At 34.2% G+C, this 23,281-nt stretch overlaps 1 pseudogene across 1 annotated transcript in view; it reads left to right on the top strand.

Moving 5' to 3' along the window:
• LOC118184547 (retinol dehydrogenase 12-like) overlaps nt 1–23,049 on the top strand; it is a 35,415-nt pseudogene extending 12,366 nt beyond the window's left edge. The window contains exons 3-7 of the transcript XR_015040255.1: nt 2,915–3,153; nt 10,554–10,643; nt 15,745–15,930; nt 18,490–18,599; nt 22,760–23,049. The product of XR_015040255.1 is annotated as a retinol dehydrogenase 12-like (transcript). The remainder of the gene's footprint in view (nt 1–2,914; nt 3,154–10,553; nt 10,644–15,744; nt 15,931–18,489; nt 18,600–22,759) is intronic.
• Nucleotides 23,050–23,281: the final 232 nt, after the last annotated feature.

Raw genomic sequence — 23,281 nt, 5'->3', positions numbered from 1 at the left:
TAATTTTAAGTATGAAACTTCAATTGAACAACTAGTTTGTTTAAACAAAAAAAGAGGAAAAAAGAAACAAGAGGAGGGGGGAGGGGAGAAGAAAAGAGAGAGACGGAATTCTGTAACATTGCAATAGATACAATTATGCCTTTAAAGGCTGTGACAAGCAGATTCGTAAAAAGTGAAAAACGCAAAGAAAGAATTTAAAATCTTTAAGAACAATTTTTAACATCAATTTATTAAAAGTTTATCTCTATTAACCTTAAGGAATTGCTTTAAAACTCCGGAAGCACTATTGTCGCATATTAATAAAACTGATACTGATGCCAATGGAATCAAAACTCTTGTCATTTAGGTATGTTAAAACGATTGAGTAAAATTTTAAATGAAATACAGTTAAAATTCATTATAAAAATCTCTGGTATAAGAAATTTTTTATTTTAAAGAAGAAAAAGAAAAATTTGTTTGAAGCATTGTTAAAATACAGGGTGATTTAATGTTTATAAGGAAAGAGGAAAAGGCGGATTTCGCAACTGAATTATACGAGTCATTACTGTCTCATTTCCATTCGGATAAATTTCAAAGCTTGTTTAACTGCAGTAAATGAGTTGGTTATGTTAAATATTTTATGTTCGGTTACGTACTAAAATAATATTGGAAAAGGAGTTCCACCACCTGTTCTGATTTTCCTAAGACAAATAATGTATTTTGGCTGTCCAATCTTACTAAGGACAATAAGATTTCAGAAAAACTATCTTACTGTAATTTAAAACATGCGCATAATTTTGAGCTTATCCCAAACCAGGTGTGCCAATATAGAGTGCGCCTGTTATAAACGTCTATTATGAGACACAAATTTTAAATCTACTTCAACTCTGTTGTGTAGAAAATTAATTTTATGTTGAAATTGGTCTTATATCTTGCATATACAAAGGCTGTTCGCACATTTTTTAGACGATTTTCATTGTAATTATAGAAATATTTTATGTTTTTGAATATTCTGTTTGATAACCCTTATTTTTCACTCACTATCTTTACACACCATAAAATCCAAGACCATAAAGCTTTTTTTTTTTTTTTTTTTTTGTATTATTAGAAGAGGTTTTTTTATCCCATTCCTCTCGAACAGCTTTCCAAAGTCTAAGGAGGTTCGATATTTGGAACCCATTTTTACTTACTTGAACGAAGTAAAAAGGAAGTATTGTAATCGTGAAAAGTTTCAGGTAGCATATTTCAACGAAAATATCCATTTTGACCGCTATCGAATACAATTTAACGATGTTTTTGCGCGACATCTGTATGTAAGGATAGAATAAAAGACTCTTTTTCCTCCAGGAAAACTATAAAACTGCTTTCAAATGAATTCTGAAGAGAATTTTTCATGGTTTTTGTAGGTATGTATGTATCTTGCATAACTCAAAAACGAGTAGCCTCAGAATTTTGAAATTTTGTATATAAGACTGATATAACATGTAGATGTGCACGTCGTATTTTGGTAGCAATCGGCCGCACCAAACGTATATAAATATTTTTTATATATATCCACTCTGTTACCCGGCTCAGTGATCTCAGTTTCTTTACTCTTATATGTTTATAAATTGTGAATTTTTTGTTTTAAAAAATGATTGAATTATACTGTTCTTATCTTCCGGTTAAGGTTTTTATGCCTTTAGGAAATCTGCAAGCAATATTTGTAGAATTGTCAACAATTTAAAAGCTGTTTAAGTGCGGTTAAGCCTAATTTTTAAATAACATGGCGGACAGATTTGTTTATATTTGAAGCAGCAGAATAGTAGATTTGTTGCCAATCTAGAGAGACTAAGCTTCGCAACATCAAAGATAATGCCTTCATTTATTATTGCAAATTAAATCATGCTTAATCCTTTCTCGAATTTTTCGAGGAAATAATAAGTGTTTAAGATTTACTGCAAAAATTTTAATATAGATATTTATGTATCTTAGCCTTTTCGCGAAGTGAGAACTGAATTAATGGAATGAGAAATACTGAATCGTCTGTGAAAAACTGTTTCTTTTTTTGTTTTGTTTGCTTAATTTCTTTTATACATCGTTCCTGATTTATTATAGTATTTGAATAGAACATGTAGCAATGATTAGATAATTCTTCAAATGATATAAAATTTGTGCATTCTGAGTTATAATATGAACGAAATATAACGCTGTTAAGTGAACCTAGCGCCAGAGTGTCGCTATGGCAAACAAATATAGCAAATTTTAAAGAGTGCATTTATTCTATTGTGGTTTATGAGCCATCGACGAAATAGATTTAATTCAATCCAATAAGTTTAAATGAATATATTTAATATTCCGTACGAGGAAGTCATGTGGTGTACACATCAGATCTTTTACACGTCCTAAAGCGCAAAAATACATTGGTGATACATCATTAGATTTAGCAGGGATATAAGTGATATACACTTTCTGGCACTATTTTTTCCCAGAAAATTAACAGTACACTTTGGCGTGTCGCTGCTTGCTTTGTCTTGATGCAGTTCTCCTGATTTATCACGCTGTGTGTAAAGAGAAGTTATTTCATATTTGAAAATTGGGCATAAAATGTGTTTTTAATAATATGTGAAGCTGATTTTTTAACATTTTTCTCTTTATTTTTCATTTGCCATTGTATTAAAAACCAGGAGCAATCATCATAAATCCCATAGAAAAACTTTATTTAGATTCCTTGAGCCATGTTTTAAGTTTTTTCTCCATTTTGATGATAATAAATTAATAAATGGTTCTCTTTCTATCGCAGTCTTTATTACATTGAATAAACTATCAAAATGTTTTTTAAAATATTATTTAATCTTGTGGAAGCTCAAAAATGCCATTCGCCTAAGGCGGCCTGTAACTCTTAGGGCTACCTTGTCTGTAAGAATTTAGAGTATGTTCTATTTCTTTATAAAAGGTATAGGAAAGGCTACTGCATTAGATATGGCTAAACGAGGGGCGCGTGTCCTGCTGGCGTGCCGAAATTTAGATAAAGCTGGAAAAGTGGCCGAAGAAATAAGATCTCAGACGAAGTATCCTAATGTGATTGTGAAGCATTTAAACCTGTGTTCCTTCAAATCTGTCAGAAAATGTGCTGAAGATATTCTGAAGACTGAAGACAGATTAGATGTCCTTATAACAACGCAGGCATTCTAGGTAATTACAACCATTTGCATTCATAATATTTGTCACATTAGTGCTGCAAACTAAAGTAGAATAATTTGAATTCGAATTTTGACATTTAAGAAATAAGGTTTACTTCAAACCGTAAGAATTTTCTTTGAGCACTTTTTTCTTTTTCCAAAGAAGATTTTTAGTTGTAAAACTAGTCCAGTACTTTTTAATTTGAAATTTAGTTAAATGTAAAAATAGGTTTGTTATTTAAATCATATGCTATTTTCAAATTAATGCATTAAAGCAACAAACAAAAAAAGGTTGTGTTTTGCTAAGCAAAAAGAAAGCTTTTTGTCTGATGTCAGATAACTGACTGGGTCAACTACGGCAGGTCTAAATATTGTTCTACACTGACTACCAATAAGTATTTGGACACCTGTGATAGAAAAGAAAAACTAACTTTATTCAAAATCAATAGTTGGTAGAGCCTCCACGAGAGGTAATTACAGCGTGGACCCTCCGGGGCATACTTTCCACAAGTCTTTGTATGACAGCTAGTGGTATTATCTTCCACTTGGCTTGGAGAAGACATAGAAGGTCCTTCCCCAATTTTGCACGGGTAGTGCACCCCTGAATTCAGCGATGCGACTCGTCCCAGAAGTTCTAGATAGTTTTCAGGTCTGGACTCTGGGCAGGCCAGTCCATTTGATGAACTCCATTGGCACCATACCAAGCCTTGGTTAACGTCGAAACATGACAACTGGCAATGTCGCCCATAAAATAACAGGAGTCCAACCCGTAAAACTGCCACAACGTAGGAAACACATTGTCATCCAAAATAGTGCAGTAGGCATTGGAGTTGAGCTTACCATGAATGGGGAGCAAGGGTCCCAGCTCATACCAGGAGAAACACCCCCAGACCATAATTCCACCTCCGCCAAACTTGACTGTTGGCACAATGCATTCTGGCAGGAGACGTTCTCCAGGTAGATGCCAGACCCAGACCCTGCCATCCGAACGGTAAAGGGTGAACCTTGATTCGTCGCTCCAAAGAACCCGTTTCCACTGATCTACGGTCCAATTTCGATGTGCTTTGCATCACATTAACCGAGCAGCGCGGCTGGACTTTGTGATTAAAGGCTTATGGGCAGCAGCATGACCATGAAAACCAAGCAGATGTGCTTCTTTACATATGGTATTCATTGAAACAATACTTCCGGATGCCTGTTGAAACTCCTCGCGGATGAGGGCCATCGGTTGGGTGCGGTTCTTCCGAATTTCTCTCGACAGCACTCGTTGTTCTCTATCTCCCAGTTTCGTTGGTCTGCCGACTCGGGGCACATTCCGACAATCACCGCTCACCTTCCACTTCTTAATCACGTAGGCCACTGTCGATTTTGGGTACTTCAGATCGCTAGATACGTCCCTTAAGGATCAGCCACATTTGTGATATTCGATAATTATACCTTTCTCGAAATCATAGAGCTCCGAACTGCGAGGCATCTTGCATGTGACTAAAGCCGATGCTGTTTCCTACACGATATATACCGGTGGAGTCCGTGACGTACCTTAGGACCGCAGATATCGTCATTTGCATAGGTGTCCAGATACTTATTGGTAGTCAGTGTATAAACATCGTCGATAACATCAAACTTGCAGATAAGAAAAGGTATAATTCTTATTCTCTGTACTTAAAACTGATAATCCCTGGTAAAAATTTTCGCCAGCAAACCAATTTAAAATTATCAGTTTGCCATGTAATATTGTTAAATTATAGGGAAAGTTCTGTTATTTATATTAAATACATCTAATTTTTTGTAAGATTTGTTAAAAATAATTTTAAAAATAAAAAAATAATTTGCCGTTCGTTAGTTTCTTTAAGTTTACTAAAAGAGCTTAGTAATTTCAGGGGAGGGAGTTTTATAATTTCAAATTATCGTAAAATACTTCTCGTAAATTCTAATGAAAATTTTGTATTAAACTTGAATTAGTAATCTCCAACGTTACCAGAGTATCGCTAATTTGTAAACAATGTTCTTCTTCTTCTTCTTCTTTTTTTTTTTTTTTAATGGAGCATGCGATTTTTTTGTAACCTTTTTTTTTTTTTTTTATTATTATTATTTGTGTGGGCCACAAATTATAAAATATGGTTTTAATGCCTCCACTTCAGAGTTATTGCCTCATTCATTAATAAGAATTTTTTAATAATGAACATCTTTAAAAGTTTTTCCCCCCCCCTCATGAAACAACATTGAATTAGGGCTAATTATCTATGCGTAAAGTTATTTTTTCCCCAAAAAATTTTTTTTAATGTACCGAACCTCAAAGGTTTAATGTCAGTTAATAATGGTTTCAGTTTCATAACGGTTTTGAATTTCAGATAAAAGCAGTGGGAAATGGAGTAAAAATTATGTACTTATCTCAGTTTTAAGAAGCTGAAAAGTGAGCATATCTCCTTTATTTACCCGAAACCCAAGAGGAAAATGTCCTGTAAAATTAAATAAAAAAATCACCTCTATTTTTTAAAGATATCGGTATAGATATATATATTGCACAAGAACCTGAATTGGCGCCATATTCGCTTAATGAAAATTTAAATGTAGAAACAATTTGTTACCAGTGTAGCCCTTGGGATATTCTCCTTGCGCTTGAATGCCCCGGTATGCTCCTTGAAATCTTTTAAGGGAACTATGTTTAGCATCATGTGCAAATAAGCCTGACTATTTGTACAAAATGGAAACGGCTGCTCTATATAAGAATTTCAGCCTTAAAAATACCAAAATGTGTCTGGGTGCCTAATCTGACGAGGAAACTTGCATTTCGCTTTCGCCTTCCATTGCTTCCATTCCATTCTTTCTTGATTGAACAACTAGTTTCATTCTTGCACGGGTGAGGTCTTTTGCGGCAGATGTGTTCCTTTTTAACCATACTACATAATACAATAACCTGAAATTATAAGACATGAAGTGGCATATTCTTGATACGCATTGATGAAAAATGTGTCAACATTGTCCTAGTTGTACATCTGGCTTTCTTTCGCTTCTTTGGTCTTGACTTATTTCATTCTGAAGTCTGTCACATCGTCCCATGATTAAAAATCGAACCTGTTTTCATAATTTGAGACAGCGATGCTATAGAGAACGTTTCAAACTGATTTAAGAAAGGTACTAAACAGATTTCAGTTTACATTCTTCTAGGTAGTATTCAAGTCATGATGCAAAACTTGGGATTTGCATATAAGTGCAGATGCGGATTGCTTTGAAGGGTTTGGGGTACGAGATTCAAATCAGATTCAATAAATAATTGACGTTTGCTTTCGATCAACGTATCCTAGTTTTGATATTCTTAATCTTTCTCCCTTTCGTGGGCCATCATGACAATGCCTATGATCGTAAACTGGGTTTCTGCTGGAATGGTTTAATGAAGTTGTTGTTGATAAGTTTGATGGAGTAAGCAAACTGCTGATTTGACTCGGTTAAACATTTTGAGAATAACAGGAGCAAGAGACACTTTACGACTTCTATTTGGGGCATTCAATAAGAATTTCTTTTGAATAAAAAGAAAGTTTTAAATAAAGGTATGCCTTTATTATTATTGTTGTTGATGATGATGGTGATGGTGGTGGTGGTTGTGGTTGTGATGATGATGATGATTAAGAAGAAGCAGAGCGAGAGGGTGGCGGATTTAGTCTTTATTTTGTTCTAGAAATCTGGATATTGAAATTATTGCTGAAACTTATTTTGATTCTGCAGAGTGAAAACTTCTCATTTTCTCTCTTGAAATACATTAAGCATTTTAAGCTGAACTCAGTTCCAAATAAAAGTTAAATCTGACAATATTACTTTTAAAATGATTGGATATCTTGACTAAAAAAAAATGGCAAAATATCCCAAAAAGCAAGGAAACCTGTTCCCGTCACAATATACAGACAATTAGTGGAGAACCGAGTCTGTGTGGTAGAAAATATAACTGTAAAGAGGGAAATCTAACTTTATGTGAATTTTATTTATACATTTGTTTATTTAGAGGAAATAGGTATTTATAAGTGAGTACTTTTAGTTAGTTTTATAGGTGAGCAATGTTAATGATAATGTCCTGGTATATTTCATTAAGTAGTACACTGACTACCAATAAGTATTTGGACACCTGTGATAGAAAAGAAAAACTAACTTTATTCAAAATCAATAGTTGGTAGAGCCTCCACGAGAGGTAATTACAGCGTGGACCCTCCGGGGCATACTTTCCACAAGTCTTTGTATGACAGCTAGTAGTATTATCTTCCACTCAGCTTGGAGAAGACATAGAAGGTCCTTCCCCAATTTTGCACGGGTAGTGCACCCCTGAATTCGGCGATGCGACTCGTCCCACAAGTTCTAGATAGTTTTCAGGTCTGGACTCTGGGCAGGCCAGTCCATTCGATGAACTCCATTGGCACCATACCAAGCCTTGGTTAACGTCGAAACATGACAACTGGCAATGTCGCCCATAAAGTAACAGGGGTCCAACCCGTAAAACTGCCACAACGTAGGAAGCACATTGTCATCCAAAATAGTGCAGTAGGCATTGGAGTTGAGCTTACCATGAATGGGGAGCAAGGGCCCAGCTCATACCAGGAGAAACACCCCTAGACCATAATTCCACCTCCGCCAAACTTGACTGTTGGCACAATGCATTCTGGCAGGAGACGTTCTCCAGGTAGACGCCAGACCCAGACCCTGCCATCCGAACGGTAAAGGGTGAACCTTGATTCGTTGCTCCAAAGAACCCTTTCCCACTGATCTGCGGTCCAATTTCGATGTGCTTTGCACCACATTAACCGAGCAGCGCGGTTGGACTTTGTGATCAAAGGCTTATGGGCAGCAGCATGACCATGAAAACCAAGCAGATGTGCTTCCTTACGGATGGTATTCATTGCAACAATACTCCCAGATGCCTGTTGAAGCTCCTCGCAGATGAGGGCCATCGGTTGGGGGAGGTTCTTCCGAATTTCTCTGGACAGCACTCGTCAGTCTCTATCTCCCAGTTTCGTTGGTCTGCCGACTCGGGGCACATTCCGACAATCACCGCTCACCTTCCACTTCTTAATCACATAGGCCACTGTCGATTTTGGGTACTTCAGATCGCTAGATATGTCCCTTAAGGATCGGCCACATTTGTGATACCCGATAATTATACCTTTCTCGAAATCATAGAGCTCCGAACTGCGAGGCATCTTGCATGCGACTAAAGCTGCTGCTGTTTCCTACATGATATATTCCAGTGAAGTCCGTGAGATACCTTAGGACTGCAGATATCGTCATTTGCATAGGTGTCCAAATACTTATTGGTAGTCAGTGTATATTGCGTGAATGACCAAACTTCAAACAGTAAGAGCCGCATGTTGGAATTCAGGGAAGTTTGAAAGCCACAACTAGATTTCCCACAAGCTACAAGTCCATATTTACATAATTTTAAAAATCCCGAAACTGGTTTCAAATAGAATAATTCGGATTCCAAATAATCATTCAATTTCAGTTTGCCTTCAGCATGTGATGATGCTTCGAAGACGACGCGAAATTTTGTGGTGTCTTTGCTTCCTTTGATTTCAGCTTGATGCTGTAAAAAGTACTGTTTCTCAGTTTTTAAATACTCCAATTCTTCCACAATAATTTTTTACAAATGGTGACAATGGAATCGTCTTAAATCCATGCTACAGAAACTCAAATCGTTTTTCTGCTAACTCAAATCTATCCCATAATTTTCCTGCGTACTTGTTCCACGGTAAGCAAACCGTACATCTGTTGTCCTGGAATTCTGGAAATTTAATACAGGTAGCATCGTCTTCGAGTCTGTGACTCTTATCAGATTTATTGGAAATTCCTGAAATTTCCAATTCTACATATTTTTCATCAATTCGTACGTCGAACCAACTCTTGTTTAGTTATTTTATTTTATGAAATTCTGTATGATATTAAATACTTCTGAGAGTGTTTTCCTTTCTGCTCACAGACCACCTCAGTTCAGTGCCAACCGCTGCTAATGATTTAGAAATTTGGCAGCCTCTTCCTGTAAAGCATCAAGAAGCATCCAACCATCTATTCATAAAGCATTAACAAGCAAATCTAACTTTTAAAGATTTTCTTCACAAAATTGTTTGATCGAATTAGTACAATATTTTTATTTTTTAATATTCTTGGGTAACATTATAAAGTTTCTTATCTAATAAGAAATTAATAAAATAATCGTTTTGATATTGGAGAGTTTAAGTTTACTGAAAACTTTTAAAAGAAATGAAATAAATTAATTGCTTTCTTTTGGACATTGACTATTTTTAGTTTATCATATTTCAAGCATATATTTTATTTGCATGAGAGCCGCGACACTCGCCCGCGACAACCGTGCTATGGCCACCTCTCGGTGTATGGTTACAGCTAAATTAAGAGTTTCAATGTTTCTTTACGTAAAGGTGTAGAGACATTAGGTATATTTTGGAAGCAGACAAGATGAAAAAGGAGCAATCGCCTTCCCCGGGAATCGAACCACGGACCTCTGGATACTGGCCCAGTGTGCAGAATCACTACACCACGATGGCACATTAAGAAGGCGGAAGAAATACCTTATATACTCCCCCTTTTAAAGGACGACTGTTTTTTTTTTAGAGGACCCAATTGCCAAATCCTGGGTGGGTAAAATCATCATCCAACACCCTTTTAGTTCGGGCGCCACTGTAAAGACATTAGGTATTTTTTAAAGGAGTGATGAAAAATTAGCAACGCCTTCGCCGGGAATCGAACCACGGATCTCTGGAATACTGGCCTAGCGTGCAGAACCACTACACCACAAAGGCACGCCAAGAACGCGGGAGAAATACTTTATATACTCCTCCTTTTAAAGGGCTACTGGGGTTTTTAGGGTACCCAATCGCCAAATCCTGGGTGCGGAGAATCATCATCCAACACCCTTTTAGTTCGGGTGCCACTATAGAGATATTATGTATTTTTTGGAAGCAGACAAGATGAAAAATGAGCAATCGCCTTCCCCGGGAATCGAGCCACAGACCTCTGGAAGGCGGGAGAAATACCTTATAAAGGAAAAGAAGCTTGAAATTTTCTTATCTTAGTGCTGATAAATTGCAAGTATCTTCCAAATATGTTTCAGGTAGTGGTCTTCAAAATTTAAATTCAAAATTATGTACAAAGTCTGCAGTATGGTAAAAAGGCTTTGGCTATTTACAAAATTGTATTTGAACATAAATTAGAATTACGAAAAAAATTCTTATTTTGTGCAGCATCTGCAGTATAAATAAATTCTGATAAAAACATGCTTGCTTAACTGAAGTAATAAAGAGCAGATATGTGCTAATTTGTAATAACTTTTCTGTTTTTAAGAAACTTTATTGAATTAAAATGGGAACTGTAAAAGATTAATTTTTAATAATTATTTTATTTATTTATTTATTAAAGGAGAAGGAAAAGAATTAACTGAAGATGGTTACGACAAAATCATGCAAGCCAATTACTTAGGCCACTTTCTCTTCACTTTGCTTTTAATAGGTAAACATGATACCCTTGAAAATTCAAGGGAATTTTTTTTTATCTTTTTATATGTATTATCTTTTTATGACAAAAATAATTTTTCAAAGAGTAATTATTATCTAAAATGCCGAAATTAAGAATTAACATAAAATGTGAATTTTACTGTTATGGTTAGCGAGCTATGTAACACAACTTGGTTAATGATTATTACTTTTTATATTAAAATGTTTAAATGCCTATGACCGATATCAAAAGCAGTGTAAGAAAGTTCCTAAACTAGTTTGTATATTTGTATTATATGTTAATGATAGATGAGAATGCTAAATTACTGGTCTTATAGCCAATAGTCCACATGTGGGATATTTCCATTAATGGGGATTTTAAGAATGTGAGTTGTTTTCTGAACAGTAGGCAAGACCTGAAAGTTAATCATAATATTGTTGCGTTTATGGATTCGTGGATTTGGTGTAACTGATGATCACACTTGGTAAAGAATCTAAACACAATTTTTTCGCCGGTAAACACTGTTAACACAAGACAGTTCGAAAGACCCGTTTACAGTCGTCGAAAAACTACGATAAATACACTATGAAACGATCAGTAACACAATTTTCAAACTATAACTGTGAAGACAGTTTCATGGCAAAGCACTAAAATACAGTTCCCGACTCGGTCTATAGCTCTCAAGCTAATCTTTGAACTCAAGGCACTAACTACTCCGCGTACAAGCTGGGTATATATAGCTTTAATCTACCTTCAAGAATATTCTTGAGAAAACTGCTAAGAATATGTTCTCGCTTTGTCTATGGCAACGATTCTCAGCCGGTGGTACATAAAGAAACAGATTTTTTTAACTATTAAATTCAAAAATCTCGTGAAGGAAAAGAACAATTGATAGAAATTTCTTGTGATCAAACTCTTAGCTGAAAATTTCAAAAATAATCACTTGTTAACTTTCGGCTGAACCGAGAAAAATAATTTAAAGGCATTTCTAATAAAGGTATTAAATTTTTATTGCCTTTTTGCATAACCTATTCATGCGAACAAGGATTTTCTTCCATGTTATATTTGAAAAGTAAATACAGAACAAAACTAACAGTGGATCCTAATTTGTGGCTAAAACTAAGTGAAGTAAGACCAGACATAAAGACATTGGTCTCTTTTAAACAGAGCCAAATTTCACACTAGATTTTAGAATTAATGTATTATGACTTATATTTTGCTAATTAAAATGGTAACCAATTTTTAATCTAATATTTTTTATGTGTGCATATTTAATACAAATATTCAATAGGTTGTGCAAATAGCGAAATATATATATATTTAATATTTCGATTGAGAAATAGAAAAATAATTATTGTAAAATGTAGTGGTGGTACTAAGGTTTTTCAGTTTGTGTTTAGATGGTACGCGCTAGTCAAAAGGTTGAGAACCGCTGGTCTATGGCATATTGCCGATTTTGGCACCAAATATCGACAAGTGGGTGATTTCGCGCCAAATGTGGCAACCCTGCCTTTTAATGCTACTTTATGGCAACCCTAACACCTAAAGCTATCTCACCGCCGCTGGGTATTTCGCAGAAATATTTATAACCTATGGAGTTACCGTAATTTCCGGAAGAAATGCCGCGCCGTTTACGTGTTTAAAACTTAAATTTTCAGCGGGTGAGGCATTTCTACCCATGCGGCGTTTAGGTGCACTAAAAATAAAATATTTCCTATGATGGTCATTGTACATAGTTTGGATGGCCTTGTCATTGTGCATAGACTGGTGCTGTTCCCACACAAAAGACCACTCAGTTGTTTTTTGCGAACGTTATTTTGTTTACATTCTTTCCCTTGAACGGACCTACATGCCTTATTCACCCTAAACGAGATCTCAGAACAATAACATTCTTCCCCTTTTCAAATCAACATTCTCATCAGTTTGAATAGTCTCTCTCCTCTGACATTCGATGAATCTTCCAGGACCCATCCTCTCCCCACCCCTGCCTTTTCTGCAATTTTTTTCAAAGGTGGACACGACTCCACCTGCCTCGAAATAACGAAATCTGACCTATTTCACCTTCAGCATGAATGGATTTTTCTTGGCATTCTGCCAAATACAAATCCATCAGTTTGGGTACAAGTACTTGTTGGATAGTTTTTAATTAGGGAGCGGAAAATTTTTGAAAATGTCTTTAAACGGCACAGAAGCTATACATTTCTTACCTTTAATTTATTTTTGAGTTATGGTTTCATTTCATGCATTTTTTTTAACTGGTATGTCATATATCAGGACTTAGGTTGAGTTTTTGCATCTATACGGCCCACGACGATGTCACGCGCAATTTAATCTATTGCGGCGTTTCTGTGTAATTTTAATTTTTTTTCCCGCCATTTTTCTCGAGTGCGGCGTTTACGCTGATGCGGCCTTTCTTCCGGAAATTACGGTATTAAAAATAAGTTTATGTCTAAATATATTTTTTTAAAATTTAATTAAAGGTTGCTTCTGATTGCTGTATTTGAAGTAAAATAAATCTTATGACTTTCTGGGGATTTATTAATTTCTCCTATTATTTGGAGATATTTTAAATTATGCCGCTGCGTCTACGACTTATAGTAGAATTACGGAAACTTTTCGTAAACTAAGATAATTAAATAAATCCCATTGAAATGATATCTTGAAAGATTTTTTTTTATTTATTAGTAATTTTACAAATGTTTCTTCACCTCTGTCAAGAGTTTTCTTTATACAGTGGTACCTCGATATACGAGTCCCCTAATATACAAGTGTTTTGAGATACAAGCCGCTGAGTGAGCGATATTTTGCTTTGAGATGAGAGTAAGATTTGAGATACGAGGAATCGCACACTACACCGCTGCACACAACCGCAACATGCACGCGCATGTTGGTGTCGTGTGCAGCGGCTAACAGTTTCTCTCACCTCAGACTAGACTTGTTTCTCTGGGAAAATCCATGGGTCTGGAGGTGGATGAGAGAGATGTGAACGAACCCGTTGAGGAACAGTCTCAGGAGCTGACAACTGAGGAGTTACACGATCTACATCCGCAGCAGCATACTGTGGTTCAACGAAAAATTAGTTCTGAAGAGGAGCCAGAGATGGAGGAGGTTATCCCTACAAGAGATATAAAGGAGATCTTGAGAATGTGGGAGAAAGTTGTAGGGTTCGGGGATAAAAATCACCCCAAAAAAGTTTTAACTGGTCTTGCATCGGAGTTGTTCAACGAAACTTGCCTAACTCATTTCCGCAATATCCTGAAAGGGAGGAAGAAACAAACCTCCTTGGAGAGTTTTTTTAAACAATCTGCAGGTGAAAATGAGCACAGCGTGACGAAAGAAGCGAAGACCAGTGACGAAAATTAAACGCTTCCGTAAGCACTTCACTTTTTCTTTTAATTCTGTTTTTATAGAATATGTATTTGTTATTTATAAATAAATGTTTCTTCTTGTAAATACATTTTTCTTATTCAAAAACACTTAACAAAAACAACTGAGGTGGTGTTTTGGGAGCTGGAACGGATTAATGGCATTTCAATAAATTTCAATGGGGAAAATTGCTTTGATACGAGCAATTTGACATACGAGCAAGGTTACAGAATGAATTAAACTCGTATGTCGAGGTACCACTTTATAAAGTATTGGAATAATGTGGCTCTTTATGAAATGAACTTAGAATGCCAAACATGTAGATGAATAGGCATCAGGATTTAAACTATCTGATGTGGACACCACATGACTTTCTTGTACGACGTTCTAAATTATGCACTTTTCTTTTAAACTTATTTCGTCGAATTTCATTAGGGATATAGTTCCCATTCAATCAATTCAATTCTGACTTCGCAACAAGGCAAAAATACATAAAAACTCAATATATTTTCATTAAAATTTGTAAAATACAGAAACACTTAAAACACCAAATACAGTTAAAAAAAGTACAATTAATATTAAAGTTTCTAGGCTAAACAAGCAATTCGGTCAACGGGATGGACGACAAAGTTTTTGGTGCACAAAATTAAAAGTAAACTTTTGACTTCATTGAGCAGAATGACACTGAATTTGGTGTACCAACTTAGTTCTCTACTATACTAAGAATTTCAAATGTAAAGAAATGACGGCTTCGTTAGGCTTAGTACCACTTTAGCAACTTTTAAATTGTTGATGATCTTTGCATGTAGAATAATTAAAGCTATAAAAACCTCAACCGAAAATTCAGAAATTTATGTGGAAATACAAGCATTCTTCCTGCAGAATTTATTGAATTTTGAGTACAGTGGAATTGCAAGGAAAAAAAAAAGCAAAAATTGTTCTCGAATGTCAAGAAAAAAAAAACTTTTTTTTTCAGAAAGGGCAAAAATAATGGTCGTTCTATTGAACTTCATTTTTATTCTTCTTTCTTCATTTTTGCCTTCATTTTTGGCTGATAATATATCTTCTGTTATCCTGTAGTACTGAATAAAACTCAGAATGTTCCTTTAAATAATGCACTATTCAGAGATGTAGAAGATGAAATTACCTTTTAAAGTACTGTATGATTACCACAGCATATGAAACATAATGAATGTTAAGTAAACATATTCGGAGTTTGAATGTGTTTACTTATTTCATAAACTTTGTTTAAAAATTCCATTTTAATATGCTTTGTACAATAACAGTAAATTCCAAATCATAAATTAGTTAATAATGCTAAGTTATATACTTAATTTATCTTTTTCTATTTTTCAATCATGACACGTATTTGTAGGATTTTAAGTCCCCTGAAATTTGTTTAAAATGCTCCATTTTTGCTTTCTTGTGCGGCGCAAAGCAAGTATTGTAAGCACGAAAAATTTCAGGTATCATTATTAAATAAAAATACCCATTTTGATTGCTCTCGAATTCATTTGAAGGATGTTTTTGCGTGACATCTGTACGTACGGAAAGAATAAAGGACTGTCTTTGCCGAAAAGAATTCTAAAATGGAATTAAAAGGATTAAGAAGAGATTTTTTTCGTGACATTGATATATTTTATGCAAATGTAGTTCTTTTTTCAATTATTACTTTTATTTGCTTGTTATTTTTTATTTCCTTTAAGTGGTGTTTTACCCTCTTAAAAGTTAATTTCTTTTTTATTTGAAGGTCTGTTAAAGAAAAGTGCCTTAAGTCGTATTATAAATGTATCATCTGATTCATATTCATATGCCAAGCTTGATCCAGATGACTTAAAGAACAGTAAGAAGCATTCAGATTTCACCGTCTATGCAAACTCTAAACTGGCCAATATTCTTTTCACTCAAGGACTTGCAATCAGGTTATCTGGAAAAGGTAATGCATCTTCCTTAGCTAAATCTATCAATAACATTAATATTTCTTTTTACAGTTAAAAGTCTTTAATATGGACGTCCATAATCCGGACCTCAAAGCTACAAATTTTCTGCGCATGTGTAAATGCATAATACGTTTATGCATGCGCATAATATGTTTACACATGCGCGTTTAATGTATAACAGTATAAGCTAAGTTAAAATTATCTAATTATTTATTTCAGTTAATGTTGCAGATTGCGTTGTTCCTTAATCTTCTAATTGGATCCGACTTATTATTTTTTGCAGACTGTTAGAGCAATTTTATAAAAGTAAGCTTGAACTTTCAATTATGTCAAAAAGAATTTCCGATTCTGGAGCTGCCAAAGGATCTACAAAGTGAAAGCATGTTTGGATGTCCATCAAACAAAAAATGGAATTGCTGCAAAAAATAGATAAATGCATATCCTTTGTTCCTCTAACCATTCTGAAATCTGTTTATCAATTTCACGCTGCTCTGCATTGGGGGAGGGGGTAAACATTGCGGCGTGCAATAAACTGAAAGTTGATCTGTCAGAACTATACTTATCTTCAGGGCAGATGTTTTTATTTTATTCGGCTTATAATTCCTTACTAACAGTAGCATTTCATCTCGATGTACTCCATCTTTCATATGATTTAAATCAAATTCCTCGTCATTATAAATATCACGAATACACATCAAATAGTTTTCTGGTTGCAATTTTATAATTTCGACTATACGTAATGTATGCTTTACGCATGCGCTCATTGAAAGAAATGTTTAATAAAGTAAACAAATAAATATTAAGCTTTTTCTTGTAAATTTTGATACCCTTTAGATCATAATTGCTCTTTATTTCATAAATTATGGTTTCATATTTTTAATTTTATAATTTCTGCATGCCATCTTACCAGATTTAAACTGATGATCTATAATCCGGAAAAAGCGATAATCCGGAATCGCCGAAGTCCTGACCAGTCCAGATTAAAGACTTTTGACTGTATCATGTTTGGCAATCACTGAGAAATTAAAATAAAGAAGCATCGTGAAATTATATTTTTTTTTAACAAATTAAAAATGGGCATTTGAATTTGCTACTAGAAACTATACAAACTCATTACATCAATTTTTAGCAAATAATGTACACTGCGCAAAAAAAGGGGGTGGCACAGTTCTATATCTCTCGTTCTATTGGGCCGATTGACGAAATTCAAGATTTATATATAGCATTAATCTAATATAGGTGTGGGTGTGTGATTATGACAAAGCCTCGAGGGCTATCTGCCTAAGGGGAGGGATGCCTTCGTGGAGGACTTTCTAAGGAAAACTGGCTCGTATACACGTTACACATGGGGAAAACCACGAAAACTCTCATGCAGACAGCCCGTTCGTGGGATTCGAACCTCGGACCGAACTACCAGTGTTCAGTGACTTTACGGCTCGGCCACTGGTGGGCCAATCTAACATAGGTATTCTGACACAAAATTGAAATTTTCTGAAATGACATACCATTTTGTTTTCATATTTCGGTTCTACGACTCGAATTATGTCTAAATATTAAATTTTGTAAAATTTGGGGCGAAATTTACGGAGAAATTAAAAAATTTATCTTGCTGTATTTTTTCAGTTTGCGCCACGAATAATTCACTTGCCGAACTTCTTAATTTATAGCAACCACTTTTCTTTTCCCTTTCTACATTGTGCATGAAGGGAAAAAGACACATCGTTCCTACTTTCAAATAATTTTACAAAGTGCCTAAACCACATTTGATGTTTTATAGTTTTCAACAAATATGCCAAATTTCAAAATGTGCCAGCATATAAATTCATGTATGTCTTCGAAAATTTTGAATAAAAAACTCTATTTTTTTTTTCAGGTAGGCTTAGTAGAAATACATCTATTTTAAAATGATGGTAAACATTTTATCGGTTATAATTCAAAATTGTTTTCGAAAAATTCACAAAAATTATTTTTAAATACAAATTTTAGAAATAAAGCTTAAAAAATGGCCGAAGTTTATTTGGAATGAACCTTAATTTCAAAATGTGGAGAAAGAATCAAATAAGTTTAATACAAAAAGAGAGATTAATAAATATATACCAAATTCAATTAGCATTGAGGAGCTAAACTTTTGAGAGCTAATTTTTTAAAAATTACTCGTGCGATTCTTACAAAACCTTTTGGCAGAATTTGAGTCGTAGAATCGAAATATGGAAAAATAGTGGCATGTCTTTTCAGAATAAGTCTGAATTTTTGTAAAAATACCTATAGTAGAACAATGCTAGACATAAGTCTAATATATGTCGTAAGTCGCGCTTTCGAGACATGAAAACACAATTTAAATTTTGTCAATCGGCCCAGTAGAACGGGAGATATAGAACTGCCCCCCCCCAGTGTGCAAAATTCATAACAATATGCAACTTTCATAGCTGAAACATAAGGATTTCGAATTAAAAAAACTCCGATGGTTTATTAATACTTTTATCTTAGATTGTTTCTTTTTGTGAATTTGTGCAATAAAAAGTATTTCTGCAATATTAATATATCATTGTGTTTAGGTGTTACAGCAAACAGTGCACATCCAGGTGCCGTGAAGACAAGTATTTTTGATGCTGCCAGTGGCTATTTAAGTATCTTGCCCAGGATATTATTTATCGTGGTTGGAAAGGTATATTTATCTTCATTTTATTTCTTAAAATGCAATGCACTTTCCAAACTTTAAAACTGGAAGCATAATAAATCGGAATTTGAAGGAACTGCTTTAGCTCTCTTCTCTCTTTTGTATACCTGTATTTCGTCTTATTGGTAAATTCATAGAGCTTCTAAAATTCATTGTTAAAGTGATCATTACTCTTATTATGTTTTTCTGAACTGCTGCAAAAGTGGATGTCATTTAACGTTTTAAAACAGTGATGACCAATATAATGAGTATGATTTTTATAGTTTGAAAGAGAGCTATGGTCAGTTTACTGATCATGTGTGCCCCTCCGCACTTTTTATAACCGAGACTGTTTATGGACCTTTAATTTTTTGTTTCTTTCAAACAGTCATTAGCTAGTATAGTGGTCAAGCATAGATGTTTGTAAGTGTATAGTATCTCTGCAGCAGGGGGCACTCAGAATACAGTAGAACTCCAATTATCTGAATCAACTGGGACCTGACCCCCATTCGGACAGTTGGACTTTCCCGAAGAAAGGTTCTACGTACACTTTAATTAATTACTGTCTGTACTGTATGTTGAAAATGGGAGAAAAAACTATTTTTAAAGAAAAAGAGATTTTAATTAAAATGAAAAGGCAAAACTTTTACGTACATGTTATATAGAGTATTGTACAGTTCTTAAAAGTGCTGAAAGTCATTGCTTGCTGAACATCTCGGTCAGAGTAAGCTGTTTGATTGTCTTCATCCGTTTTCTGGCAGCCAAGTCACGCATCCGATTAACAACGAGAAATTGCATGTGGTCACACTCGGGTTGACGCTCCATCCACTTCAGTGCAGTTTCAAGGCTGGCAAACGCTTCACTAGCTCATGGTCGTACATGTAAGCATTCTGTACCGCGCCACGCGCACAGAGAAACCTCTGTACTTGTGATTGGACATACTTTCAGATGACATCATTTTCTCTTTGTGTAATGATATTTAGGTGGGCTTCTTACGGTTTTGTTTTTGTTAAATAACGCCATGAGTGACAACGAAGTGTGAAAATTAGCGTTTATTTTCTTTGAAACGAAAAAATTTATCTGCAGCTTTCTGCTGATTGCTTCCTGTTTCATGGAATAGTAAAATTATAAAATCTCTCAAAGATGCTGTTAATATCAGAAGTGCTTAGATTAGCTATTAATATCTGAAGTGCTTAGATTTTATAAATAGCTGAATGAATTCAGTGCAAAAACCGAGGTACGGTGATCTTGATCCAACTGTAAAGGCATTGTGTGCTAGTAAGTGTATTATTATTATTACAATTTTGTTCTATTCCGTTTTTTTCACATTGCAGAAAATATTTCCTTTGTAAATATTACGTTATTTCCATATTAATGTCCATGTCATTCTAATATATCTGTGGCCTCAAATGAAAGAAAAAAGTGCATTCAGTACTTTAGTGGAATTTAATACACGTGTATAAGAAAAGAAAACTTCCTTCTCTGACAAATACTATTTTTATGCAAAGGTACAAAAGATATTACACATTAAAAATGGGCAATAATTATAAAGTAATATTACTCAATTTAAAATGCGTATCTCTATTTCCAAGTTCCAAATCTATATTAGTCTAACTTCAAAAATAAATTTTACTTTTTCAGATTGATTATAAATATTGTGTACTTGTGTAATGTTAGCTCCCAACGTCATTTTTGCTATTTCCGAAAACTGACTTGTCTCATGTTTTCCTAGATTGCATCAGCAGAGAATGGATATATAATGAACATGAAATAATTAATTAATAATCACAACACCTTTAATATGAAAGGTTTTAAATTAAGAATACATTTGTTAAAAACAGCATATCTGCACTTAATACACATTTACAAAGTTAGCAGAAGAAGAAATAGTACTTTTTCTCTCTAGGGGGAGAAAAATACCACTTTTTTAAAATTAAATTCACCACACTACAGTGTTATAAAAAATGTAATCTCTTGGGGGGGGAAGTACGTAATAATCTTTTCGGTACTGCTAATAAAATGTAAACAAATGGTATGTAGATGTACCCTCGAGCCCAAGCAAAGTTAAGGCGTTCCTAAGCGTAGAAGAAATGAAGTCATCGGAAGCCATATAGAATCACGAGGAGGGATTTTTCCCTTTGTGTGTGGCGCGGTATAGAATGCTTATATGCGTCCCGTGTCTGCTTCAACTTCGACATTAAGGTCATCTCCTTCCTTGATATTTCCCTGTCTCACACTTTCAGTAAGTTCATCATCATTTAGAATTTGAAGCCAAGGTCTGACAAATCACACACCATTCATTCTGCTGTGTCCTCAGCACTAACTTTGGAACATCCAGGAATTTTCAAAAGAATGCTTTAAAATTCATCAATTGACACGTCATCCTCATCTTCTCTTATCTCTTCCCTTCCTTTTCTTCAGCTTCTTTTTTCTTTTTCTCCTTTTTTTTTCTCTCTCTCTTATTCAGTTGATTCTGAAAAATTCTGAAAGCGATTCAGATAATCAGCGATTCGGATAGTCGGAACTCAGATAATTGGAGTTGTGCTGTACATGGTGAGCCGAATTTCTCCTCCAGAGATTAATGTTAGCAGAAGGGGTGACCCTCGCACCGCCTCCCAAATGTTTTTCAAAATTGGGTGGAACTGATTCCTGAATTTCCCATCTCTTTGTCAAGTAAATACACCCTTTTGGAGAAGATTCCAGTTGTAAATAAGCGTGATTATTGTAAACAGAAAGTGATTTTTCAAAAGGAGGGAGGTACTATTAGATTACAAGAACTGAATTGTTTTAAGGCCGAAAGGCACGTTAGTCTCAAATGGGATATTAGTCTCGAAATGGCATTTTGCATCAAAACACTTAAATGCGTTGTATCACTTTTCAAATCGTTGCCTCTAAATATTATCGCCCTATATTATGTTTAAAGCAATTAAATAATGAAGAATCTGCATGAATATATGTTTGTTTTTCACACTGTGAAAAATAACAGTATTTAGAACCATCAAAATTTGAATTTTGAATTTTGAAATTTTGAATAACATAGTCCTTCACCCGAATATTGGTACCCTGAATTTTAAGATTCGAATTTGTTTTATTAGCTGTTTTGTATTTTGTAAAACTTTAATGAATTTTTGATTTAAAAAACCCAACGATTTCAAAGCGAGCAGTGGCAACACTGTACAGAATAAAAAAATTTTATCTGCAGTAGGCGAGGCTGTCTGTTGGAAATTCCAAAGATATGCTGTTTTTAAATATTTTGTTATTATGCTGTTAAATCGGATTTTATGTAGTGTAAGCACCAAGAATGTGATATTTAATAAGTAAACACACAAACCATTAATAATAAAAAGACAATAAAATGAAAGTTTTGTAAAGCCATCTTAGTAAGAAAACTGAACATTGGTAAGATAAACTGGGGGGGGGGAAACAGAAAAATATATGCCAACATAATGTTGCATCGGGAATTCTATATGTATGCTGCTATGCTGCTTTTGAAATTTTTGCAAGTTTGCTGTTGAACTACTGTATATGCCGTACGTGCGAAGAAAAGTATGCTTAATAGTAAAGCAAAAAATATTTTACAAAAAAATTGGCTGGTTGGAATGAGTGTAACAGCAGAATTATAGACTATGAGCTCAGCAAGAGCGTAAAATACATTAACAAACTCTTTTGGTCGACCGTTAAAATCGGAAAGCTTTTAGATTTTTTTAAATTATTATTTTTTATTTCTTTTTATTTATTTATTTTTTATTTATCTTAAAGATATCCTGGCACTAGTTAGAAAAGCTTAAAGTAAAACTTAATATGACATAGTCCACATTAGATAACAGATTTGGCAACTAAAAAATATGATTTGGAAATGTTATACATCTTTTTTAAAAATAAAATAGTGGATAATAGCTGTATTTTGAGAAGAGGTTGGTATTGTGTTTCACTCTTCAGTCTGTGAATCTATAACAACAAATATAAATTGCCTTAAATCAACAAAAATTTCACTTATGCTTTTTTGCGCAAAGCAGATAGTATCTTCAAAAAAGACGATGTTGCTAGTAGCTGTTGTTTGGCAGATTCACTGGGATTTTTTGCCTTTGTTTGGTTTTGAAATTTACTTAGACGCATTGTGTTTCTCATTTAATTGAAATATGTTGAATTAAATTATAAATTCCTTTCAGTCACGCGAGGAAGGAGCCCAGACTTCTATCCATTTGGCTGTAGATCCTTGTTTGGAGAAAGTTTCTGGAAAGTACTTTAGGGACTGTAAAGATGTTAAACCTGATGCGAAAGCCATGAACAAAGAACTAGCAGTGCATCTTTTTGAAGTTACAGAAAAGATTGTTGGAACTTCGTTTCCTGAAACATGATTTTAAAATGCTATTGTATTTTTTGATAAAACATTGTTTTGTTTTTGTAATATTTGAGTTTAAACTTAATTAAATTTTTAAGGCAATATTGTAATTAATAATTATAAGTTTGAAGTTTCCTAACATAATGTGAAAGAGAAAGCTTAAACTAAAGCTTCTGTTCTTAACATGACTTTTTATAAAAGTAATGAGTTAAAAAAAAAAAGCAATAATTAAAACAGCCAAAGCTACGTTAACAAGATTTGACAAATATTTCATATTTTAAAGTTATATAAGTTAATGCAAATAAAATGAAGTAATGGAACTAAACTCTTTGGTGAAACTTTTAATCTT

This window comes from Stegodyphus dumicola, chromosome 1, assembly GCF_044657685.1.
Source record: "Stegodyphus dumicola isolate Sdum_Otavi_A_Nest chromosome 1, ASM4465768v1".
Taxonomy (NCBI): domain Eukaryota; kingdom Metazoa; phylum Arthropoda; class Arachnida; order Araneae; family Eresidae; genus Stegodyphus; species Stegodyphus dumicola.
Note: the sequence above shows the minus strand (reverse complement) of the source record. Positions and strands in the feature narration are given on the sequence as shown.